We start from the raw sequence: 25,647 nt of genomic DNA, 5'->3' as shown, positions 1-25,647 counted from the left end.
TATTACTAACCTGCATGCAGTCTGATGCAGCCTGGTACAGTTCAGTGGCAAATTATTTGCCCCTGGGCAGCATTTCTGCAATCTCTGAAGGGTGGGCAGCATTTTTGTGATTCCTGAAGGATTGGCACCATCCCTGACAGCTGTGATTTGCCAGAGAGGAGGGATGAAATCTACACATGCCATGGAAAGCTGTAGCCCATCTTCCCTACCTGTCTTTAGATGTGCCAGCTGTACACCCCCAGATATGCCTTCATGAGGGAGTCAGAGGCTGGGGATGCCAGACCTTTCTCACTGCTCCAGTGGGCCCATTAGCTGCTGTAATCCAATGTGCTGTGACAGCCCTTTGCCAGGCTAGCAAAGAAAATAAATACTTTTAAGAAACTGCTGCCGATCCAGGAGATGAAACTGAGAAGCTGATAATAGTGAGTGGTTATGAAAGGCATATGATGGTAATGCAGAACCTTGGCAGACTCCTCACAAAAGAAAACAGGACATTCCTGGCACACCAGGTAACACGTCGCTTCAGAGTTACTACCACTAAAAGTTGATTAACTTCTAAAACACAAACAATCCCCTCCCATGCCCCATCGTGACAACCGGATAGCAAAAAAATTCAGGTATTCAGGTGTCCTATACATTTCTTTGGGGTTTCCTATAAGTATTGAGTGATGTGTTTGATGGGGTATGACCTTTAGCTTTGGGATTTGCATTCTTTTGTTATACCTGAATTATTCCATATAGATAGTCTGGAATGAGTTATAAATTCTGTGTTCATAGAACCTAAATGTATAATTTGAGAGAAATGTCATTTAATGTTGGAAGGCTTATAAAATGGACTCTTGCTTGAAAATGGAGTTTGTGAGGAAATATAAACTGATTGGATTTAACAGCCTTGCATGATTTCAAAATCTAGATTTGAGCCTGCATGCAAAAACATTTGTCTTGGATTCATTTTGAGTTGATTTTTATTTCTTATGAATGGCATGATTTAAGAAGTTCTTTCTCAATCAGTAGACTTGAACTTAACCACAGCGATCACATCTCAGGAATTTCAGAGTTTGCCTAAAAAGTATTTTCAACAGTAGTTTTTTAAATTATCGATGTTTTGTGATTGCCTTTTCTAAGTTCAGCTAAAATTATTAAATATAGAACAGACTGGGAATTATCATGGATACAGCAGATCAAAACCCTAGGTTTTCAATGAAAAGGCAATTTTGATGTTCTGTGGTTTGATTTTCCAATAATAAACATGATAAATAAATAAAGTTAGCTAGATTGAAAATTAATTATTGTTTTTATGCTCACTAATATTTTCATTTGACTTCGGTACCAAAAAAAAAGAAAAAAAAATCCAGTCATTTACACATCCCTAATTCTGATGATGGGAGATTTCTTTCACAAAAGTATTTACTTTTTATGGTATTTTATTTATTTATGTTACTCAAAAAAAGTTTAAATTCCTTGCCTGAAAGGGAAAATATTTGGATTGGAACTGAAGTCCTCTGCTACTCTGTAGGCATGAGAGTTACCTCAGCGGGTAGGCTCTCTAGCCAGATGGCACTGAATATGCTCTGTACCCAGAGTTTTTCCAAGCAGCCCCACTGCAAAAGGGGCAACTATTGTATAAGAACTCGTCAGGGGAATGTCCCTATATATTACGGAAGTGTATTTTCACAGTGCATTGGGCTTTGTTTGAATATGGAAACTGGATCTGAAAAATTCAGGATTTTTCCTACAATAACTGTTTTGGAAAGATAACATTTTTTTCTAACAAGCTGTAATGGAAAACTTCCAACATTTTGTTTGAATTATTTGCAGTTAAGTAGGAAAAGACAATATGACATTCTTAATAAAACCAGAAAATATGTTGCTAGTAAAGATAGATATCTTACAAGTAAAATGGTAATAATCTGCAGGCATAAAAATCTGTCTCAGATAATCAAGTGTGTTCTTAAGAGATACATTTTGTTTCCTTCATTTTTCCACTATGGAAACCAACTGCTTTTTAATGTAAATGAGGATGGAATTTATATTGTAAGTCTCCACCTATTCAAGTGTGTTTGACTGCTATGTCTCTCAAAATAACTTGAAAAAACATATAGTTATTTTTGAGAGGAGGCTAAAGCTACATGGTACTTGCAGAGTGCTTCCAACTAGTTTAATACAAATTACTTTTTACTTCTTTTTATTCATCTATTATAGCATTTATATATACAAACTACTTTTTACTTCTTGTTATTCATCTATAATAGCATTTATGTATTATGATATCATTACATGTGGTTTCTCCATAACATCAAAAAAAAAAAAAAAAGGCTCGCTGCCTCTGAAGAGGTTTTGCATGCTGAACCTTGCAGATTTTCAGGGTTTGTCTGCCCTTCCTTAGTGGATGAATGAGATGGTGGCCCTCGCCATGTGTTCTGGAGGCCATGTTCAGCCTTCAGGCTCATGGTGAGCTTCCTGGTCCTGCCTGTGCCAATGATGGACTGTCCTGGCCCTCCTTGGTGCAAAGATGGCAGGTGGGACCTCACCATACCTCAGGCACAGCATCACTCTGACGTACATGTTTTGACATGTGCTTCAGGCAGGCTGGGGCCTTTGGGGAGCCCACCGCCTCGACCTGACCACACAGCTGGCCAGGCATGGTACCTGGAAGAGCTGCCACTTGCCTCCCCAACTAACCTTGATTTTTTTCTTTGTGCTCTTTTTGCAGTCTCTTGGGAAAACAAGCAAAGGGAAGACAGATGATAAAACACCCCTCTAAAAACTCTCAATATTTAATGCTATTTTTATTGCATGCATGCTACTGGAGACTTTGACACGTCATATTCTTGCCTTTTTTTGCCCAGCAACAATGTACAAATGAAACACAAAAAAATGCACAATAATATTATTGTTGACCTAATTTTATCAAGGATTGTGTACCTGTGGCATAATCCTTTGTGCTTCCTCTCGGAAACAAGTAGGAAATCAATATTTCTGAGTGTTTTAGTTAGAAATGGAGCATCAGGTACCACATGTGACAAGAAAAATGCCCATGTCAGGACTCAGAATACCCCTGTCTTTTATCTAAATCTTGCCATTGAACATGGTAAGTCTTGAGAGCCATTACTCTAGTTGCTGTTTTGGGAGACAGTCATGGTTGGTAGGTTTTGTTTTGTTTTGTTTTCTTGTTGTTGTTGCTTTCTGGAGGGGTAAACCACTACTTCTAAAAACTGAGCATCTAAGTAAATCCAAGTGCAGCAGCTTACAGAGCAACTGTGGAGAGGCTGATATTGGAGCTGTGGTTCTAAGTTTCACTCCTTTGAATGAACAATATTTGGTTGCTTCCTGAAGTCCAGCCTGGGCCTGGCTCAGTTTTCAATTTCTGATTCACCAATTTAACTCACATAGTATTTTGACTCCTCAGCAAATGCCTGTTGATGTTAATGAAAATCCTCCTATTGGCTTCGAGGGAATTTCTGTCAGCCTCCTGAGGGACTTGGACTAAAATGATTCCTGATGCCCTCAGGAGAAAGCATGTTGGAGGGAAAGATTTTCCCACCTTACCTGCCAAGCCTCAGCTACCTGTTTTTCTTTCTGTGGTAGTGGAAAAAGCTAAAGAGCCTTTGGAGATGTTTTATTGTCACTGTTAGAAGCTTTTTTGCCATTTGGAGACATCAGCTTCTTTATGTCCCATGCTGAACCAACAGAGAACTTCTATACATGTATATAGTACGAATTGAGTTTGATGCTACACAGATTACAATCTGCAGGTTCTGGGAAAATTAAGACAGGCCTTATAATACAGTTTTCACTGAAAATTTATCAAAAACTTAAGTTGTAGATAACTTCACAGTAAGTAATCTTCCCTCAACAATTCATAATCAAGATAATAATATAGTATTTAAATAATAGGGCTGAGGTCTGACATAAGTTTCCCCTCCTAAAATGTTAATCACCAATGTTTAACAGGAAAAAAGTGCATATTTTTATTTGTGCTTTATCAGCAAGTTAGAACTGGATTTCTTAACTTTATTTGTTATTAGTGTTTTCTAGATGATAAGAAGCTTCCTCCTTATTCTCTGCAGAAAAATTTGAAACAATTTCAAAAAATCTGGAATGTATGTGCCCAAAGCCTCATTTTTGACTGATGGTGAAATAACCCAAACTGGCAAGTTTCACTTCAATTCTTTGGTAAAGCAAGAAAAGTACAAATACTAGGCTAATTTGCAGATTTGAGCATTTAAACAGCCTTAATGCTGTACGAGTCTTATTTTACCCAAATTTCAACTGACACGCTTTTGATTTCTACCTGTAGGCTACCAACAGTTTCTGAGGGTAAAAACTAGCAAGTCAGTTCTGCTCTAGTCACTTCCACAAAGCCAGAGGCATTTGTACCTGTGAAAGGGAAAGACTGAATTTGAGTTAAAATTCCAGGAATGGTTGCAACTACACTGAAAATGTATTTATAAGTTACTTTATGAGCTTCAACCTGATAATTATACAGGCTTGTTACTCTCTTATAAAAAGCTCAAAGAGCAGAGCTCCATTGCTGTCACTCCCACATCTCTTCTCTGTAAAACAGTAATCCTCTTACAACACTGATTTTAGAAGACTGGCCTTGCTGTACCTCTGCTTGTTATCTGCGCTTCAACCACATGGGGTCTGCCCCAGGAGTATATTTATCTGAATAAACAATGGGCAGTTGCTTCTTCTAGCCACCCTCTTGGTCTAGGAAGTAGGTTACTATCTGTGTCCATCTTGCCCCAACAGCCGTTTTGTTTGGGGATCACTGAGAGCCTTGGTGGTATCTCATAAAGGTTCACCTGCACTGCCTCTGAGCCCTGACCCCTGGATGGCAGGGACTGTGGGGCTCAGCATGGCACAGCTGGTGCCCACTCCTGAGAGTCCCTCAGAGCAGGTGCCCACAGCTGCTGACCCTATGGCCAGACTGCCCCTTGCTGGAGAGGATCTCCAGGTGGTGGGGCAAAAGGGATGTGGGGGACAGTGGGGCCACATTGTCTCCTTTGTCTCATTGCACAGACTCAGATCTCCAACCACTGCTCAGTTGCCCTCCAGATTCAGGCCTCTTCCCCTTGTGTGTGAGTCCCTGTGGGGAGATGCTTTGGTGACACCAGCTACCACGAACTAGAGTGACTTGAGCTACAACCCAGCCACACACCTCTTCTGCCTGATGAGCAGGTGTTGGTTCTGCTGGCCTGAATGACAGTAAGCTTTTGTTCTATTTTAACTGCAAGAAAAAATGTGGAAAACATCCCTCAAATTACCCATCCCTCGCATATTAACATGCCTGTGTCCTTGCAAAAAAAAACAAGCCAAACCAATACTTCTGAAACTGCTCATTAGAGCTCTCTGTGCTGCATTGCATGGCAGCTGCAGTATTTGTGGTGAAGCGATTGACTGGCTTTTGGAGCTTGGTGATGGGATGCAAATACTTTCACCTATGGGTCATTTGTTTAAGTAATCTTGATCAAGAGTAACCCGAAGTTAGTGATTTACTGACAGTTGCCACTTAAAATGAATAGGTGACCACAGCTCTGTTCCTGATAGTTCAGCTGCCTCCTCTGAAAAGCACAACTGCTCAGATGAATGGTACCATTTCCCCTCTCAGCAGAGCTTAAAGGAACTGATAGCCCATTGTTATTTATTTATGTATGTATTATTTCCATTGTCATGGAACAGGATTCTTCAGAAATGTATATGAACCTAAAAAAGGGCTGTAGAAAACAGAGTGGATCTAATCAAAAGAACATAACAAACTACGTCCCAAATTTCAGTTGCTTGGTTTTAGGGTTCATCAAGGTTTTCACTAAACAGTCTGAGGCAAGTACAGCTGCTAAAAGGGAGAACCTTTGACACTGGTGGATGGACTGCTTATCTACCCTTCTGGGTCAGGCCTTCATGAATTTTTGGGGAAGAGAGGCAAGGATGAGTCCTAAATCAGGAAGTGTTTTTTTTTTTTTTTCTTTTTTGTGGGACTGGTACTGATGTACTTTTCATGTTTCCAAGTACCACACCACAAAAAAAGGAGAGGATACAGAATCAGGGGTGAGGTTGACCTCAGCACAGAGACTCTGCCAGGCCCTCAGACTTACGTGGACCAACTGCTGGGCACCAGTTTAGAAGGCTTGTAGAATTGGGTACTGGGTGTCTGATATAGCTTGTCTTTAAGGTTAGTACGTATTTTACGCATGCCCCATACCCTTTGGAGTACCTAAGTATTTTGAAAATCTAACCATTATTCATTGCCTCACTGATTTGACAGTGCAAAAGAATTGTATATGCTTGACGGTTATCAAAAGTTACTAGTGTTGAAAGGTCTATGGCTAGGCTGACTTCACTTAAACACCAAGTCCTCCAACCACAGATATGATCTCTCATGATCACAGCTGGCAAAGCAATGCTGGGCTTTATCCTTCTGTGGACAAACAGAGACAGGGAAAAATTATTCAAAAGTATTAGAATGGGAAAAACAATCAAAGGAACATGAACATTGATGATTTGATCCTAAGTGGCTAAAATATCATTCTCTTTTAACCAGTTTCATCTGGAATATTATGTGCAGTTGTAGGACTCGCTTCACCTGAAATATATTAAAATTCAAACCAGAGCTCAGAAAACAGTTTTAAAATTAATCAGGGAGAGGAGAGGTAAGACATCTATGGACAGATAACTGTCTGGCAATCATAAAAATGGCAGACTTCATGCATGAAGAAAAAAGATTTAATCTGTGACAGCAAAATTACAAAAGAAGTTTTTAGTCTTAACAGCAGAGGACTTTCAGCAACAGAAGTATTGTATTCAAACTACAAAGTATGAAGCCTGTTCAACATAGTATTTGACTGTCTTTATACAACCTGAACAGAATTTTGCAGGCCCCTAATAAACTCACAGGAGTGTAGGTACAAATGTGGGACTTGGTAGATCTTGCACCGAAAACCACACATTGGTATGTTTCAACAGCTGATGAATAAAAAATGTTTAAGAATCTGAAATCCAGGTGTTAGGGGTGAGCATACAGAGATGAGTGATGGCCTAAGCTGTGTTTAGTCATTTAGGGATCTGAATCCATATTCACCAGAGATGGTCCTAAGGCTGAGATCACTGATCTAATTTTACTTGTCTAGGCATCAGTCTGGAAGGAAGTATGGTCCCTAACGTAAAGTCCACTGCTTTATTTAGTAAGCCATGTAATCCTCTTGTGTAACATGAGCAATAATATCTTGTTACATACACTGTAACTAACAAATTACCAAGATTGATCTTGTAAATCCGTAGAGAGAATGACAATTTACTACCCCCCAGTAAAGCATGTATATAATCCAAGCTACAGATCCTAGGACAGAAGTAGAAAAAAGCATCATTAGGCAATTACTTCAAACGTCAGTTTCCTTTCTGCAGAGGTTGTTCTTTCTTAACATAGTTTTTCTGTAGCAATTTAGCCAAAGCCCACTAATAAATGTAGACAGCTTCTTAGGAAAACTGAAGTGTTAAGTTGCTATACAGCTGCTAGGGAAAGAAAAAAAAAAAAAGAAAAAAAAAAAAAAAGCTTGTGATTTCCAGTACATGATTTAATCATTTTTTTCATTCTTAACATCCACATATTTTACATGGACAATAATTCCTTACAGCCTAGAAAGAAGAGTGTTGAACAAAGCCAGATATATTCTCTGTTCTATATTTAAAAGGGATGTGTTTCTGACTCATATGGTGGAAAGATGATTCAGATTTTATATTTTTCCTTTTCATAGGGTAGAAACTGATGTTAGTACAACAGTTTTTGTGAAGATATGATCTAATAGCATGTTTGAATTCTCAGCTGGGCCCAAAATCAGCATCAAAACAGAAGGCACAATGGGTAAGAGAAAAAACATTAGTAACCAAAATAAGTCTCTTAGATGGAGATGTTTGTAATTGTATGTGCAGCTTCGCAGTCCTTGCATTGCCGTGACCCATTCCTTGACTGTGTCACCAAGCAGTGGTGCTTACAGCAGGGAAATGTGGCTTATCAAGTAAGAATCAACCCAATGTGCCATGCAACTTCCTCAGACTCTTCAGTTAATGTATTTGGATACTGAATTATACTCATGGGTTGTTAGAAGCCCGGGATGTCCTTTCTGGATTGTTCCGTCTGTGTCAGATGAACCTGTGCTGAGAGGTTGTTGTGTAAACTCCTGTCCTTTTCCAGCAGCTTCATGGGTTGTCAGCCAGGGCAGATGATAGGAACAACAATTTCTTCAGGACCATCTTTTACTGTTGTTTCCCTCTCAGGAAGCATCACAAATGCTTTACCAGGACAGAAATATGCATCCACTGCACTTGTCGAATATTAGAATGAACACAGCATTAAAAGTTTCCTTTGTGTTGGTATACTAAAATTTCATCTTGGAGTGACACAGTTTGTTCTGGTAAAAAGTCAGGAAGCCTTCCTTGCTATGGCCATGATGATAAGATATCACACCACTTTATGCTCCTTACTAATATGCTTGTATCAGCAGAGGTATCCAGTGTGTATTTGCCCTAGTTCTCTCTTTTTTTTTCTTTTTTTTTTTTTGCTTTGAAAAGATGTAATGTCGCTGATAGGGCAGAAAGGGGCTTTGGGAGAAAAACCATATATGTTCAGGCTAGTCTTTTCTTAGAGGAAACAGTGGCTTTGACCTTGACCATTTCCCCACAACACTTTTGCAGGCACACAGCTAAAGACAAAATCAGAGGCTATTCAAACTAATATTAAAATTACCATTTATTTATCTATTAATTTGCTTTTGATAAGAAACTATAGCAACTCTAGAGCAGCAATTTTGTTCATGGTTAAATTCTAACTTTTCCCCTTAACTCTGACAAAGGGACAGCTCCTCTGCACAGTTCAGTTGTAGCCCTTGAATGGGCCTGCATGGGAGAATAATATATTCTAGAAGAATATATACTGGAGTTTTGTTGCTGACTCTGCCATGGAGCTCAGCCTGGTTAATTTACCTCTCTGTGCCGTTTTTCTTTCCCCATTTCTTTTCTTTTAAACCTTACATTTTTATAGTCTGGAACTCTATTTTACTATGCATTAATACAACCTCTGGTGCAATAATTTTTCACATCTAATGTTACTATGCAGGTAATGATAAATCCTTCTGCTATTACAGCCAAATTCCCAGTGACATGAAGAGGCCACCGTTAACCCCCTAAATTTTTAGCCACTGGAAACACTTCTCACCTACCTGCATCTCAGCATGGAGGCAGTAAATGGTTTCTGTTTGTTGCTTTTTTGTTTTTGTTTTTTGTGAGACACAAAATTTCTTAAACCAGCACTTGCTCTTCTGGAATTACTGAAATGGGTAAAAGTTTATAAACCTCAAGCAGAATATGTTTAGCATGAGAAAAAAAAATAGAGAGAAATTGCTCTTAAGAGAATCATGCAAAAGTTCAATCACAGCGTGCTGACTTGACAAGTTAGATCCATGTGTGAATTTGCCGTCTAACACCATCCTAACAACATTGTCACTCCTGTCACTGATAATATAACCAAGCAAAAGATCTGGAGAGGTAAAGCACACATTTCCTAGGTCTTTAGGCTTTGATTGTTTGTTGGCGGCTGTGCAATCCTGTTAAACTCTGAGATGTAAAATACAGTTGTTTTCAAAATTCATTGCCAGTGGCGGTGACAGATGCTTTTTGGAATGACAACCAGTGAGCTGTGAAACTCATGTAGTCAAGTACTTGTCCACTTGTCCCTACTTCGTATGTTATGGGAATATGTTTACACTCACTCTGTCTCGATTTTTTTTTTCCAGCTGGATGAAGTGTTTTACAGACACAGTGTTGCGCACACTGCAGAAGGTGGTATGCTGAAGGCTGTACCCACACAGTGAGCAGTTCTTGCTTCTTTTGACTGAGGCACTCTTCTCCAAGGTTATCTATTTGTGGGACACAGCAGATTTCGGTACTAAGGGTGGTTTTTTGTCAGACTATTGAGGTAAGCGTTACAGACCTAGCATGTATAGGCATGCTCTTCGACCACACTACCTGAAGCTGTCTGAAGTTACTCCACTGCAGTTCAGTGCACCTTCCGCATGCCCTGCTGGCGGGACATCTGCTTCTTCTGGCTGAGGGCTGTGTGCTAAATGGCCTCCTGCGGCAAGGCTCACTTTTTCACACAGACTGAGCAGCTAGTCCTAACTACACCTAGGTTTTGTGTGAAGGTACAGGCAGTTGTGGGTGGTGTCTGTAGTGGATCAGTATCTCCATAGTCTGTCTTCCTAATGATGTCAGCTTTTCCCCTACATGCTGGCAGAGAAGATGTTTTTTCTACCATGGTAATTCTTCCTATCTTTCTATCCTCCTTCAACTACTATTACAATTACTGTATTTGTCTTATTCCTTATTGCATTAAGAGGACAGATTATTTTTTCTCTGACTGAAGAATTAGATCCTAAGGTGTCCTGTTACGGTAGACACATGCACATCACATATTTCCTTGTGCTTAGTACTGTTTTATTATACTCTGGGTTGTTGAAGGAACTGAGAAAATCTCTGCAACTTTTCTTCTCTGGGTTCTCTTATTCTGTACTGCTTCTCACCTTCCATTTAAAGAAAGATTAAAGAAGGGTATAAGGTAGAGGCAAATGGAGTTGTAGAACAGAGTATGTCAGTATGTGAAAAGATGTGGTCTACTTCAGCATGCTTTGACTTGCTGTAATGACTCTCAATTAGGGGCTTAGCTTTCTGTTGTGTGTCTTGAATAAGGATTGAACTCAGAAACTATAGTACCACAGGGAGTATCCAAATTTAGGATAGCAGTGGCTGGTCCTCTTGTAAATCTGGGATAACTCCTGTTCCAAATCCCGTTTGAGCTGACAGAGATAAAAGACAGTCATGGGAGCTCAGTGCAGCCTCTGACTTTACTATAGACTTCCAGATCTGGGAAAATCATAGGATCTCATCTTACCTTCTTTCTTTCTTCATCCACAAAATGGGAATGAGATTTCACTACCTCAGAGGTGCACCACAGGTTTGTGTTAAAGTTAGTGAGAAGTTCGGATACTAGTAACTGAAAATTTGCATCTAAAATTGGGAGACTTTTGTGCCTGATAATATTAAGAAATAAATGTTTGTAGAGTTACAAAAAACAAACAAACAAACAAACAAAAACCATTTTGTACTTTTCAGTTATGTTTTCAGTTATAGACTAGCAAAATATTTGTCTAGACAGACATTATGTGGAATAATTAAGAAAAATCAAAATGGAAAGGTACTATGAAGTTGGAGAATGCTGTGTATTGCCCCATTTCAATGAAATGATTTTGTGCTGATGATACAGTTATTCTCCTGCTGTCTCTCAAGACACACTTCCAGTAGAGTGTTTTGTTAGATTGAAAACCTCAGATAGTCCACAGAGATGAAACCTCTGTAGGCAATGGCTCTCCTCTGAAGAGGCATTTGTTTTGATACTGTGTTTGTCTATTTGCATTTCACAACTCTCTTTTTCGGCATCCTGTGCTACTCCCTCCTTTTCAGCAGCCTTTCAAGTTAATATTTAAACACCTCTAGGGAACTTTTTATATTGAAGTACAAGGAAACCCATGGCAATTGTCATGGCAGGATGTATTTGGGAGCTATCAAATGGAGGAGCTGAGCCCATCGGCATCTCCCTGGAGTGGGACCTGAGGAGAGGAGGAGGAAGAGGACAGTTTGGGCGGGCAGTTTTATGAAGTGAGAGGCGATGCTCCAGAATGGCTCCTACATGCACATATTTCCAAACCTCCAGGGAAGATCCTTGCAGTAGCCTGGCCTTCCCTCAATCCTCATTCCATTCATTATTTTAACAGATTTTTTTCCCTTGCTGGCTCTTTTGCAACTAGATTTCAATTCAGGTCTTTTTATTTTTTTTCCTTATTTTTGTGGGTTTTGGTTGCTTTTCTTCCACCCTGATATATGCATCTATGATATCAGGACAGAAACACAAGACTAAGATTTCTTAGTTTTTTCTCTGTTTTGTATGCCAATTCTCTTAGTGAAGTAGAGAGAGAAAACCTATCTGAGTAACAAATGTAAAACCCAGGAACAAAGAATACCCTAATTTAGGCATGAAATGGGCCTCTTGGAATATGCTGTGACGTTATCTGTCTTGCACTTTGTGCCTGGTTGTATATGTGAATGGGTGTAGTGTCTGCTATTTTGCAGAGTTTTCCTAATCATAAAACGGGCTCTGATGGAGAGGAGGTGATATGCTACTTCTGTTTGGCGCTTCAGCTACTCCAGTGTCATTCCTCTGCCAGGCTGTGAACCCAAAAGTGTTGGAAGAAGGTGTCACCTGAGAAGGTGGCTGGTCCTGGCGGTGTTCTAGCTGTGCTGCTTTGTCTGGGGTGACGTGGTGCTGCAACACAGGATGTACGTGAGGAGATTCCTTTCTGAGAAATGCATCCCATGGGTTGACACTTCTGATGGAGAGGATGACAGCATGGAAAAGGATAAATAAAGGCTTTAGAAGTCAATAGAAAAATCTAGGAATTCCTCTGATAGTTCAGTTTATGGTAAAGGCAGAAGAAGTGGAAACAGGTGGTCTCAGGGAAATAATCTAAAATAAAGGCGTGTGCTTAATTGTTAATTCTGCTAATGAAAGGCAACACTACTAAACATGACCTACCTTGGCTACTCTAGGACAACATTTTGTGGAGTATTATGGCTGTATGGGATACCTAGATTCATTAATAACATCTGTTTCCATCCTTGCTTAAGGCAGGGGGTGATCAAACCCACGTGTGAGGCCCTGGCTGACCAGGATGTGGGGAGGATCCCACTGTCCCCACCCGCCCCTGCACACACACACACACAATGGCTTGTGCACTGGAGGGTGGTGTGAGGAAGCATTGCATTCGATGGAGCCGCTGTCCTTGGAGCAAATGCAGTGTCACCAGGCTCCTCTCTCTGCGGTACAGTTCTCCCCATGGCAGCAGTGGTCTCCCTGACTGCCACCCAGCCCAGGGCACTGCCAAACACTCACATCCCCTCTTCTGGGCTCTCAGTTGGGTGGACTACATGAGCCTATGTCTGCAAGAAATTGTGGGTAGATATCTCAGACAGAAGAAAAAAAAAATCATTTTAAATTGACAAATCAGTCCAAACCACTAAGGTTATAACTCCTTTTTTTTTTTTTTTTCTTCTTCTTCTTCAAGCAGAACAGTAAAACAGACCTGTTATTGGCAGCTCATTAGTAGTGAGACAGAGGCAATATGTATCATGACATCAGAATGCTGCTTGACCCACATCTATCATTAAGTTAGAGATCCTTATTCTTGGACCTTTTCAAATGCCTATAAGACACGCAGAGTGTAGAACTCTGTGGCATAAATAAGATACAGATTTTCTACTTTTTGATGTGTTTAGCACATTTTTGTTACTTCCTTTAATACCACAGACCTTACATTCTTCAAGCATTAGGAGAACAAAAGGCTAACATGAGAAAAAGGAAAAAAAAAGTATTCAATAAAAAGTATCGTTCTGTTCACCTACTTAACATTTAAAATTTAACCTCTTTCTTAAAGGAAGACAGAATGAATACTGCAGCTGAGTAACTTCAGATATAAAAAGTTCCTTCATTAAATCAGTTGTTCTTTAATTCATAATAGAACTTAAATAAAGAATGACTTATAGGCAGCTGTTTCTAATATTGAGTCCCCACCACACATGAAAGGAACATTATTCTTACAGCAGCCTCTCTACCCTTGGGTGTTATCAGCCGAACATGTTTTGAACCCACCTAATGCATTTGAGGTAGCTTGGGTTTATTTTTCTTTCAATAAAATAAATGGTTTTGTAATTAAATTTCTGCACTGACTGTGCTTAATGGCTACATTGACAAGTGCTAATGTATGGGAAGAGAATGAGTTTGAAATGAAACATGCTGTTTTCCAATCTGCAAGCAATTTTGCACTGGAGCAATCAAAATCTTGTGCCAGTGAAACATTTTCATTAATCTGCTAACTTAGCGCACACTGCCCACTCAGCAGCACAAGGACACTTTTTTTTTTTTTTTAAAAAACAAAAATATCATGAAGTGAGCCGTTGTTTGAAACCATTTTGTGGTCTCTGGCAGCAGGGCCTGTGGAAATTCGCTGACTTTACACCATGAAATGTTGCAGCTGTCTCAAAAGAGACTGGCTGCTTCAATGTTTCAGTTCTTGGCAATAATTCAGCTTTCAAATCTGTCTCTTTTTTCCCCTTAGCTAAATTTATTTTTGAATAAATCTTCTCATAGAAAATTGAGAGCAGCTATTACATATTTGGACTTCATTTATGAAAACCACTTCAAGTCATCAAGAAGTGCATCAATCCAGCTCTAATGTTTACAATACTTTCATGACTGGGAAACTAAACAATACTGTATTTCCCCCATTATCTTAATTTAGGTAGCACTGCATTTAAACATGAATGTGATTTTTTTCTTTCTTTCTTTATTGCCAGACAAACAACAAAACTGCAGATTTGCTTTGTGTAACTTGCTGCAAACTCTGTGCTGGATCTGGCCACTAGAGGGTTGACTTACCAACAGCTGTACTTCGCAGCCAGAACAGCAGCGCTCTTTTGTCAGAGAAAAGGCTTAGCAAAGAGCAAGATGAATCTGCAACACCTTAGGCAGGCCATATAGGATTCCTGCTTTAAAAAAAAAAAAAAAATCAAAAAAAAAAAAAAAACACGTACCAAGGGATTATATTTGGGGCGGTATTGGAGTGGGGATGGTTATAGTAGAGCTATTTTTATTCCCTGAGGAAAATGTACTAGAAGTAGCCCAGAACAAATAAACCTCTGGACGGTCTTTAACACTGTGTGCCTCAAGTCAGTTAGTATCCAGGATCACAGTGATAAAGTGTTTGCTTCAGCATTTGCTCCTTCATCTAGGACAGATCACTGCTCAGCGTTTCAGTCCTTTTGTTGTGTGCACTGCTTGGAGTAAGAGAACTGAAATGAACTAAAATGTTCCTTTTATTGCAGAGAATAATGGAGGATGAAATATTGTCCTGGAGCAGACTTCTCCCATCCAGCAAGAAATTGTACCTCAGGGGATGGATCACTACAAGATGGGACATGGCCAACAAAATGTCATGCAGTGAGAAGTGTGTGATGAAATGATGAGGATTAAGCAATATTGGTGATGTTATAGCTTGTAATAATTATTCTCATGATGCTTTTCCATACATACTAAGTAAACAGAATTTTTTCATTTGAGAGTTAGAGTTAGTGTCAGAACCCATTAGCCAAGCCCTAAAGCCAGGTTAACATCCAATATGAGAACCTACTGCATCTTTACTTTTTAAAGAGTGGTAATATTTAAATGGATTAAGATTATTTGGGGCCTTTTTCATTCCTGTGTCTCCAACATGGCATCTGCACTGTATGATGGGGAAGTGGCAAGGAGAACAGCTCATTGTTTTGTATTTTATGGCAGTTGGGTACTTTGTACAAGGAACTATGCAAAATCACCGTTAGAAATCTCTTTCACTCTGAAGTTTTTAGCTGCAGTGGAGAAGACACCGAGGCACCAACCACCATGGAATGAGGTCCCCAGTGTCACCTACCAATGCCTCCTCTGATCTACAGAGTGGGAAGAGCAGCCAAGGCAGAGGTACTTTGAAATGGCCCTCCTGAGCGTCCTTCAGGCAGGCTCATTGCTTCTGGTCCACCAGCACTCACGCTGGACTCTTCAGCTTAAATGCAGGGCTACACAGAACAGACATTTAAGTATATCAAGAAATCACCTTTTACTGCTATGTCTCGTCTTCGTTACTTGATGAATTCTAAGGCAATTCAAAATTAATTTCTAGCTACTAAAGGATGGGTTGATACACAGGTAAAAGAAAAATGAAATGATTTCCTCTCCTGCAGAGCAATTGTGTATGAAGAAAAAGCACCATTGGAAAGCAGGAAAAGCCACACAGGTGTTCTGTTATACATGGATTACATCCACAGTTTGTGAGTAGCTCTGAAAAGAGCTGCCAACTCTGTAGCAATGGTCAAAGTTGAATGGCTGTTATGAAGAATATTATAGCCTGTTTTGGAATATACAGAATATACAGTCTGTTTTGTGAAGGAATAAAAGAGGGAAGACTTTAGGTATTAATAATCTATACCTTTCACTTTGCACATTGGCATGTATATTCCTCACCCTGTTGTGAATAAGCAAATAGAGGCCTTGACATTTCTAAACATTTTTATTACAGAAAGTCTACTTGTAAATCTGCAGTTGAATTCCTGGTATTATTGAGGCAACTGATGTTTATTTCTTTGCATTACTTATATTAGCAATATTCTAAGGTGGAATAAATTGTAGGAGGGGACATTTAGAGGGCTGTAGAAGCAGTTTAGCAATCAGACTGCAGACTCCAGTGGGGATGTGAGACACTTACTCAACAGCAAGAGAAGGCAGGATGCCCTCAGTGATCACAATAAGTGTGCTGTGTCTGGTGCAAGCACAAAGGATATTATGGACTGAGTGGGACCCTGAAGAAACACCTCTCTGAGGTGTTAGCTGAGGACAAAGGGGATGTACATACTCCACCAGAGCTAGCAGAAGAAATCAGCATACAGGAATGTAGCAGGTACCCAGCAGCAAATTGTACAGGTAAAGATAAGTGAGGTGTGAAGGACAAGGAGGTCAGCAGGGCCAAGTCATTGCTTTGGTGCACGGGAGGAGTAGTGAAGGCCAGAGAAGTACCTCTAAGTGGGCAGGGGAATATGAAGGGAATTAGGGGTTCTTCACAGAGAAAACCATTTCCAGGAAGAATGGCTTCTGTGCCCATGATGAAGGAAGACTCAGTCTCTCTTTTCTTTTAGCTCAAGAGTCACTTTAGTGGTAGAAATATAGCAACTTTCAAGTGTCAGGTTTACTCTCAACACCAAATTCCACAGAGCATACAGGTTGGTTAAGTTATAAAATAAAAGAAAACAACATCCCCAGATGCTTTTAGGAAGGAGTGTATTCTTGGCAACATAGATTGCACCTCAACAGCCACTTTGAGCTTCTTGGTATATACAATTTAGAATTTTCATACAACCAATTGTTTCAAAACCATCTACCTATGAGTTAGCAATTATGAGAAAAGCACAAGAGGTCTACAGCAATATTTCAAGGTGCTACACATTGAGAATTGCTGATGATACTGCCATTAAGAGACAATGAATTTTGAAATAAAATACATCTGCAGTGGGCCAGACAGAAGCAAAGGATTTATTTTTAATGACAAAGCTTTTGTTTTACTGGCCTTGATACTAATGTGATTGTTCTTTCAGACTTCATGCATCTAAGCACTGTATCAAAGCCGCAGTTTGAATCATCTACAGTTACAAAGAGGGTTGCGCAAAGGAAGTGCTAATTTCTAACAGTCCAGCTCCTTAACTGGTTGAAAACAAGACTTAAAAACAGTTGTCCGAGAAAACTAAAGTTACTATGTAATAACGCCTGCAGGGGTCCCATGACTGTTGCATAACTTAGAACAAGTCTGGCACTTCTTGAGGTAAGTCTCAGTAAAGAACACAAAACGATCACATCTGCTGATATGCATGCCTGAGAGTGCTGCAGTGTGATCTGGACTGGGTTTATGCCTCTCTTTAAGATCACAGGCCCCCCAAAAGAAAATTTTGTCCATCTAGTATAGCCCTTGGCAAAGTTTAGTTTTGTATCAGGCATATCCATGTACCACAGCAGACATCTTAAATAATCTTTATATTGGGTTGGTGTCTCTCCCATGGGTATTGTAAAGTACTACAATTATCAATGAATCTTGGACTGACTTTCCAGATTTATGACATCATCTTCTATCAGAAAATAGAAGTCCCTAACACGAAAAATGTGTTACCAGTGATTGCAAGAAGTCTAACACTCTGGAGATTTTTACACACGGACTGAAGGATCTGTGGTTATGAAGAGTCATGCTTCACATACTTTTTCTCCGTATGTAATAACGTTATATTTTCATAATTAGGCTCTCAAAAATCCGCGTATGTACAAACAGTGCGTCTTCCACCTTCTTATAGTAACTGTTTGAAGATAAATCTTTGAAGATAACTGTTCTTTTTACAGATACCTTATTTGGTAACTCTTGATCATTTCATGATTGAGGGAAATAGATCTGCATTTTGCAGAGAGAATACATTTTCTTTTAACTTTTCTCCGTTCACACAATCTGGTGAATCAACTGATGTTGATTCAACAACAAAGTCAATTAAAGTTTAAGTTGTAGGTTTTTGTCATATCCGTGAGAGCACTGTAAGAAACAATGTTGCACAAGCCACCCATGTTTTCTACATGTAAGTTGTCAGACTAAACATACTCTCTTTTAAAAAGTTTCCAGCTAGCTTTTCAAATGAATCTGCCTTCAGCTTCTAAGCATGTCATTATTTCATAATAATGCAATTTATGGACTAGCATCATAACAGTGTTGCCTAAGATGTTGATTTTGTTGATTAGACTTCATCTCTTGTTGCAGTACAAACACATACAATATAATTTAAGCTAACATTCTTCTTTATCATTGTCATAAATCATTAAATTTTTCATAGTTTATCTCATATTTTGTTACCTACATGAAGTCTTTCATTCACAAGAGGAGGTAGCTTTGCAGAAGCACCTCTGCAGAAGCTTATGGACAGACTCCTGCAAGTTCTAGGGTCAGATTGGGAAAAAGCAGAGATGCTTATTTGAAATCTAAAGAACGGGAGATTTAAATTGGCTTTCATGGACTAGAGGCAAGAATTGACTGCTGGATATTGAATGAAAGAGGGACGGGAGGAGACTGTATACAGCCTTTAAAATGAATACAGCTGGAGAAACCCAAAGAGGAATGCAAAGACAGAAACTATATACTTAGTGAAAGCCTTATAACAGCTTCATGAGGTAAGCCAGTCTTTGGCAAAGCTAAAGGAAAGGATTTTGCAATGTTCAAAATACAAAGCCTGGGGGCATGGACAAGGAGTTTAGCTGTGTGGGTGCACCATATAAGGATGTACCCCAGAGAATATCATCCCAGTGCATTTATTAAAATATACAAATAATTACTGCCATCTTACTAACACTTTCTCTGCTCATCTTGAGATCAGATTGTGTTGTTGTCAAGTTACTTACTTGGATAAATTTACTGCTATCTCATGTTATATGCCATAGTTGGCACATCATTCTGGTGTCCTCAGAGCACTGCTTCATGACTGGCTTGATGTGAGGGTGTGAGGTGGGGGGTGGGGGGATCAGTGGTACCACATGGGTAGAAGCCACTCAGACCCGAATATGCAATTGCTAGACTGTCAATGAGCATCTTGCTTCTAAACTGCTGTTACCCAAATATTGTAGCTCAATAGACCAAGCAGCTGTGCTTCCTTTCGGCAGGAGGACGCTGGCAGCTGAACCTATTTCATTCCCATCTCCCACTCAGACATATCCTTAATGCAAAATCACTCCATTCATTTTGGGGTATATCCCACAGAATTGTAATTTCAACCTCCTTAAAATTCAGTTTAGTTCTGGTGTATGGGAACTATGCAAATGCTATTTTGGGGACTAGAAAGTGAATTATTTTGCAGGCCTGTGTAAGGATTCCTCTTGAATATAGTTTTCCATGCAGTTAGATCTGCACTCAGCAGTAATCACTCAAGTAGGCTATGTTATAACTATTTTCTCCACATGTTAAATTTGAATGATGACATTGTTATCATATACTTATGTATATTCCTCTGGTTCCCAGAGGCCCTTGTCAGGACAAAGTTTACCAAATGCTGTACAAGAGCATACAAAGGCAATCCTTTCTTCCAGGTCACAGAAATGACAGAGAAGGGAAAAGTGAGGGACACCCAGCATAGGTACTACAATTTGCCATTGCATACAGATGTTATACAGATTTCATATTTTCCCTGACGAATGACAGATATATGAAGTTAGTGCCAACTATTCTAATCAGTCCCTTAAGACATCATTACAAACTCCTGTAAAGTGGCACAGTAAAATTTCACCTAATAGATTCATTATCTCTATTTGAATTGGGGAAATCTGTTCCTTTCTACTATGGGAAAGACTTGGGTTGTAAAGAGAGATAATATCTTTTAGATAACACTGAGATGAGACTCCTATGGGGGGGAAAAAAAAAAAAAAAGGAAATATTTTGGACACTCTATTTCATTCAGATATGCATAGAACACCTCAGAGCCAACAGTGCTACTCTTTCTACTCAGGTTTACTATGGGTGTGGAAAAATGACACAGAGCCAAAACTTTCAGAGTGTCCCAGTTATTTTGAAATGTATAAAAATCATAGAAACCACCAGCAGTGGGTTTACAATGTCTGTGTAATGGATTTCTTTCCTCCTGTAACAAACATCCAGCTTGTAGACATGGGAACAAAGGGTGAAACACTAAAGGAGAATTAAGCATGAGTGTCCCTCCTCCTTAACAATACAGTGCAATAATTAGTACAGAGCAATAGCACCATCAAGCTCCAGCTGAACAATCACATCCCAGGAAATTCAACCAACAAGTGTGTTACAAACAATCACATCTGTGTGGTAACGCATAGGTATGCACTAGTGCCACCTAGCCAATGCCCCGTATATGTCACTTCGAGTGTTAGGCAAACGTCGAGACCATCATTTCTACGATAATGTTTTACATGCCTGGAGAAATTTGTAGAACAAATTATTAAAGCAATGTTATGTTTACGGAAAGCCTAACATAATTAATAAACTGAGAAAAAGTAGTAGTGAAATACATTAATTAAATGTTATTATGTTGGCCATATAAATCATACACAGCTGTTTACCCAATGGCCCTGTCATCATCCAAGCTGTCCTGGTGTGATGTCCAGAGAAAATTAGAGAAGCCAACTGTCTGCGGAATAACTTTCAGAGGCAAAAAACATAGATTTTCAAGGACTTTCAATTGCACTAAGCCAAATACTAAATAGTAAAAAAGTGGTTATCTCTAACTAGGGGCACTATACCTTCTGAGTAAGCTGCAGGTCAAAGTTAGGAATATGCAGACCTCCATTCAAGCAAAAGTACTTTGTGCATCTTAGTTTGACAGTAAAGCGAGCTCAATAAAAGATGCAAACTTCCTAGTTTAAATTTAAAGCAAGTGTAATATAACAGGCAGGATAAAATGAACAGCTGCTAATGAGACTTGGAGTCTCCCAAAGAAAAACCCAGGAACCAGGTAACCAGTATTTTAAGAAGGTTTGCATTTTAACTGTGGCTTTTTTGTTCAGCCTTATTTCTATGCAAAACTGTCATACTCTGACCAGAAAGAATGTACATAAGAGTAACCAGAATTAGGATAGTTTTTTTATTCCCCCTGTGTTACTGGAAGTGTTTTGGGAGTACTTAGGAGATCCTCACCCTACTGAAGACAACAGAAAATCCCTTGTGGTTTCAAAGTCACTGGGGTTTTATTCTTTGTGATTAATGAGAGATAAGATTGGAGGAAAGGGTGGGTGGGGTATTTTAATTAGATCAACTGTCTGAAGTGCAGTTCTCATTGTCACTAGATGGTGCAGCAGAGTAGCTTTACTTTGGATCAATTGAACTAGAACTTTGGAAAATATGCCAGGGTGGGAGTTTTGCAGGCAAAGCCCTCCCTGAAATAGGTCTGTCTCTCAGGACTATTCCTGTTTGCAGTTTGAGTGCTACCGTCTTCACTGATATTATTTGAAGAAACTGAATGCTGCTCATGAGGATAATATCCCTTCATTTTATCTAACCATGCCATAGCCAGAACCATGAGAAATCCTGTTTATTTAGACAAGTTAAGTGGTATATTTGAGAACAAAAGCATGAAATGATTCACATATCTTGGGAAGGGTTAAAGAAAACTGTGCAGATAGCTTGTTGGTTTCACCAAATTTCACTGTTTAGCTGTATAGAATTAAGCAAATCAATGACAATTTTAAGTATTTTTGAGAATCAGACTGAAAAGTCTACATGACATCAACAACTTTTTCCTCCTGTTTTCTTCCTTTCTTCCTTTCCTCTTCATCACCATATGTGGAATAAAAAGCAAAGAGGGTGATGTAATCCAGTTCTGAGGTGGATCACCTAGGAGTCATGCTCAAACGACACCTTTTTCACCATATCAAATGATAATTTTCCTTTGAAGCTCTCCCAGCAGCAGTTCTGTCCCCATAGCAATTCATCACCTGTCCAAAATCCACAGCTGACAATTTCTAGCCAGTAGACTATAGACTGCTATAGCCCCTTCCACAGAGTAATGGGAAATTTCTTATGCTGTTTTATACATAGCAGTTTTACAGACTTAACAATAAAAATGTCTTTTTGTTTTCAGGAAAGGGTCAGTTCTAATATTAAAATTATGTCTGATGTGCTGTTGTTAAGGGAGGCTCATCAGAACATCCAATATTGGAGTTCAGATTGAAACAAAATGATTAGATTGTCCATATTGACTTGGACTATTGCTTGGAACTAAATTTTCTAAAATGGGAATATCGACAGTTTTGGGATTGGCAATACATGCTATGGTTTGAGCCTATCTCAACAATAAAAAGAGACTATACTTTGAAAGGTTAATGGCACATTTTCATCTCAGTTATGCTTCTGAGAAGAACTTAATAAAAATTTTTATTTTCACTTTGAAAATAATGAGAAAATTGCATTTTGGAGAACAGTATGAGAACTGTGCCGCTGTGTACTGAATTGTACTGGGCTAAGATTAAAAATTTGTACTTTGTTTTTTTTTTTCTCTGAGAGGTTTCCTGCCAGCTCTAAGACAGGATATGATTTAGGAGAGAGAGAAGTCAGATTCTTCTGCAGTCCACGCGTACATTATTTAAAACCCTGGAGACAGAATAGAAAGAAACAGAAGTAACCAAAATAAGTCTAAGTGCTGGTTCTCAAATTGCTAAGTCTTTACACAGTAGAACTGATTATATGCCATGTTTTTGTTACCTTGGTATATTCTATACTCTGTTCTGTGAGTAGAGCAGATCAAAAGAAGGGTATGGAAAATCACTGATGATAAGACTGGCAACCAGCAGGAAGCATGGCTCTCAATACTACTGACATATCAGCTGAAGGGGTGACATTTTTTGAACTCTGATGACATCTATCACTATTTGTGTTTTACTGATTATTGACCAAAAACCAAATTAACGCCAGAAGACAATTACTCTGGAGCTTATACTTGGATCAAATATCCTTGTGAGCTGTTTATGTGTGACTGTACAAGTGAATGTTGATGCATATTTGGGCAGGAAAGAACACATTCTTTAAGCAAAAATATGTCTTGCTCAGAAAATGCAAAGTGTAAATGAAGGTGTTAGGACAGCAAGTGAGGGCACTGCATATTTCTTAAAAGTACAGCAAACCAGTTTGTGCTAATAACAAATCAAGGGAAAGATTCTCAAATGTTAGTTCTGTATCTCTGCTAGTAAATCTACAGTTACATTAGCAAGTAGGTAATTTTCAAGATTTTTCTCTCTGTATATATATGTGCATATTTATTACACATATGCATATATTTATATATAAAAATATGTACAGCACTTTTGGGGGAGAAGAGTGGAGGACATGAGAGGGCAACTGTTCCATGCAACTGGGCATAGTAAGCTGCAAGCTGAGTGATGGTGAGTATTTATGTTTTTAGAGAGTAAGCAGGGAGTGACTGCATTTGGTATAGGAAATTCAGTCTTGGCAAACTGAAGGGAATCTGATATATTTTTGTGAGGATTTTTGAAAACTTAATTTATGGAGAGTTTTTTGTTTATTTGGATCTAGTTCTGCAGTGGTGAATAAAGAAAAGGCTGAACAGATTTTAGGATGATTGTATGTGGTTACTTTGGACACTGACATTCTCATGTGTCACCCTGAAATGTGAAGAACATCTTTGGAAAGGCAGCATCAAAAGGAAGGGAGATGTTAAGCTACACACCTGGGCTAAGAAGAATAAGTAAGAGTTGTTAGCAAATGATGTAACTGGGTGAGGATGGATGGCATTGGGTGAAGGCGGTGCCATGAATGTTTTGGCTGTGTTACAAGAAGATTTAACTGTGTGAAAGATTGTGTGCTTGAAATGACCAATTTAAACTTCTGCTTGGGGGCCCATTCAGATGTCACTGCATTCCAGAAAATATTATTAAAGGTCTCAGTCATCAGAGAGCAGAGAAATGATGCATATCAAAATGGAAAATTAGTACAGACATCCACATAATAAAATCCACTAATCCAATCATATCTGCACAACTGCTACATTCTCTTACCTTCTGGAAGACAAGATGTGTATCCCATGAGGCAGCCACAGAGGGCAATATTTTAAAACAAATTCCATCACTTTGTATGCTAGAATGCTTAATTATGAGCAACCTTATATTCTAAACATCCCATTTTATCCCAGGAAATTAAAGGAGACACATTTAAAAAAGCAAAGGAAGGAAAAGTTTTGGAGCAATTAGTTCCATTTTACCTAAGATCTTTTAAAATGCAGAATCTCTGCTAATAAATATTGCACATGATCAGTTTTGAAGGGTTTCTTTGCATTTGTTTATCATTTAAGACACATTCCTCTGCAGTTTAGCCCCAAAGAAATTTTGCTTAGTGTGGCGGAGGCTGCTAGAAATGTTTTTAATCCAATACTACATCCCCTACAATCCCCTACATCTTGCCATGGAAGAATTGCACCATGCTGCATATTCTCAGATTTAAATTTCCAGTGAGCAAGCTGTGCCCTGTTTGTGTTGTGAGCCTTTTCCATAGCCTAATAAGTGAGCTCAGCCCACCCAAAGTTTTTCTGAATGTGTTCAGACACATCTTATTGGGGCATTCAGCCCTTAGGGCTGTCTCGCTACTCCCACATCCATACATTAATGCCATCTTTCCCTTTTTCTTGGACAGCTCTTCAAAAGTGCCTTTTTGTAACCCTTGTCACCTGCCTGCTTCATCATTGACACCACCACCAGAGGGTGAAGTCCTGTAAAAGCCACTAGTGTAAGACCCACAAAGGGAGTCTGGAAGGGCTTCTAAGGGTTTAGTTGTGCTTTAAAGCTTCAGGCAGGTCACAGGCAGCCTCCACGAATAGCTGCTTTCTCTGCTGGGTCATGTTTTGCAAAGGATTGCTTCCTGCTTTCCCACCCCTGCTTGTTTTGAAGCATGGCTGATCAGATGAAAGACAATACCTATCACCTGACATACCTGAGTGTAATTTTTTTGCTCCTCCTTTCTTGGAAAGAGTCTAATTCTTCTTTGTATACATACCTCCAGCTTTCATTCACTTTGGGAGGAGTCAAGACAGTGGCAGTCAATGGCTTCTACCATTACCTGTAACATTTGGAATATGAACAATTGTCAGTGTTTCAAAAGATAGTGAAGTTGAAAAATCATACACGCTACAGATAACCAGTACTAGAAATGTTATTTTTGTTGGGTATGGCTCCTTGGGTTAGGACATTTGATCCCAGTCTCAATAGCTTCTCTGTCCCTGGTGCAAAAACTTAATGCTTTTGCTTTCTGAACTAGTCACTATTTATAATATGCATACACTATATTACAATCATTATTTTTTTTTCAACTTTTTATGAGGTGTTCTTATTAAATGAAATGGTAAGTCTGGCACTGGCAAGTCTCTTGTGCACTTTTTTTTTCACATTTCCTTTCTTTTGGCAGGTCCATGAAA

The 25,647-nt window shown here is 39.1% G+C and overlaps 1 long non-coding RNA gene across 3 annotated transcripts; it reads left to right on the top strand.

Annotated features, from left to right (window-relative positions):
- Nucleotides 1-594: 594 nt before the first annotated feature.
- On the top strand, nt 595-19,990 carry LOC308192027. 3 transcript variants are annotated; one of them, XR_013948496.1, is made up of 4 exons: nt 595-617; nt 7,755-7,861; nt 9,789-9,862; nt 14,986-19,990. It is a non-coding gene; the product is annotated as an uncharacterized lncRNA (long non-coding RNA). The 3 variants fall into 3 exon arrangements; XR_013948497.1 differs by having other exon boundaries at nt 9,789-9,970; XR_013948498.1 differs by lacking the exon at nt 595-617 and adding an exon at nt 4,057-5,186 and having other exon boundaries at nt 7,760-7,861; nt 9,789-9,970.
- Nucleotides 19,991-25,647: the final 5,657 nt, after the last annotated feature.

Source organism: Anser brachyrhynchus, assembly GCF_964034855.1.
Source record: "Anser brachyrhynchus genome assembly, chromosome: 3".
Taxonomy (NCBI): domain Eukaryota; kingdom Metazoa; phylum Chordata; class Aves; order Anseriformes; family Anatidae; genus Anser; species Anser brachyrhynchus.
This window is presented reverse-complemented; position numbering and strand designations above follow the sequence as displayed.